The sequence below is a fragment of the Propithecus coquereli genome, unplaced genomic scaffold, assembly GCF_000956105.1.
Source record: "Propithecus coquereli isolate 6110/MARCELLA unplaced genomic scaffold, Pcoq_1.0 Scaffold502, whole genome shotgun sequence".
Taxonomy (NCBI): domain Eukaryota; kingdom Metazoa; phylum Chordata; class Mammalia; order Primates; family Indriidae; genus Propithecus; species Propithecus coquereli.
In genome coordinates this window covers 1,056,755-1,058,421 of record NW_012150864.1, presented here as the reverse complement: position 1 = coordinate 1,058,421, position 1,667 = coordinate 1,056,755, and positions in this window count along the sequence as shown.

The following is a 1,667-nucleotide window of genomic DNA, read 5'->3' as shown; positions in this document are numbered from 1 at the left end:
ACACACACACACACACACACACACATATATATATATATATATATATATATTTACTTGCCACTATACTAATGAGGATGGAGTAGGTTCCTTAACAAAAACACATCGATTCCTACAGGTCTCCTGAGTGTATGGGCAGCCAATGGGTTTGTAACCCAGCCTGGCCACTACACGAGGCCATGACTCCAACAAATTTATTTCAGACCAATGTAAAGGCAATGCTCAAAAATCCCACCTAAGAAGGATGGAACACTGAGACTTGAAGAGGTGAAGTGGAACATGTGCACGCACACATGTGAACACACCTGCAACCGATAGGAAAGGTTAAACTGTGCTGATTCTTACAGATACTTGGTTCTGGGCCTGTCTAGAAACTGAAAGAGAAGACCGTTAGTGAATCTAAACATGCTCACACAGAAAAATTCTCTTGGGAGATATTTATGACTTGACATTTGTCTGTACCACCCTGCCATGCTTCAGCATTGCCTATTTGTAATTTTTAAATGTTTTAATGTTTTGTGGTGTTTAAACATCTTAAGGATTATCAACAGTGTACTCAATGTGCCTTGTCTCTGAGGACACGGTATTGCTTACAATGTGAAAACGTCTTGGCTAAAAGACAAATTCTCCTCCCTCATCTCATTGTCATATCACAGAGCTCCGCAAGGGCTTGGCTCAGTGCCTGACTCGGTGTCTCAATGCAGTGGCACCTCTTTCCGGGTGCTTCAGCCATCGTGGAGAAGAAGGCTGCCTTGAGGGTGAGGCAACCCCAAGACCAATGCCCAGCGGCCAAGGCCAGCTAGATGGCCCTGTGCTGGCAGCAAGTGAACACAGATTTTCTGTGAAGAAGGAAAATGTCACATTATCCACAGACCACTGAAGAAATGAACACATTCCCTTTGGGTTCCCCTGATCTTGATCTACTAGTTGAAACTACTCTCTGTGACTGATGGGTTATGGATTGTCTAAAATTAAGTTGGAAAGTTTAGTTATGAAGTTTCCATGGGTTACCCTGAAATCAGTGCCTGATTTCCTTTTGTCTTTTGCTTGTTTTTTTTTAAATTAACCTTTGTTCTCGTATTTTTCTGTGGCATTTGCCAGTGCACAGCACAATTATCATTATTAATCTGTGCCAGTCATGTTATATAGGTTTATCTATTTCTTTATTTTACTATTTTCTCCCCTTCATTCCCTATTCTTGTTCCCCCACAGGTACCCAATTTAGTGTATTGGATATATGTCCTTAGAGCCTCTGTATCTGTGACAACTACAGTCATGGACTGCATAACATTTTGGTCAATGGCAGACCGCATATACAACTGTGGTCCCATAAGATTATTATGCAGTTGAAAAATTCCATTGCCTAGTGTTGTTGTAGCTGTCATGATGTCATATCACAATGCATTGCTGACATATTTATGGCAACGTTGGTGTAAACAAACCTATCGTGCTGCCAGTGGTATAAAAGTCTGACACATGCAATTATGCACAGCACACAGTATTTGATAACGATCATAAAAGCAACTATGTTGCCGATTATGTATTTACCATACTATACTTTTATCGTTATTTTACAAGGTACTCCTTCTACTTATTAAAAAAACAGTAAGTTAACTGTAAAATAGCCGCAGGCAGGTCCTTCAGCAGGTGTCCAGAAGAAGGCACTGTTG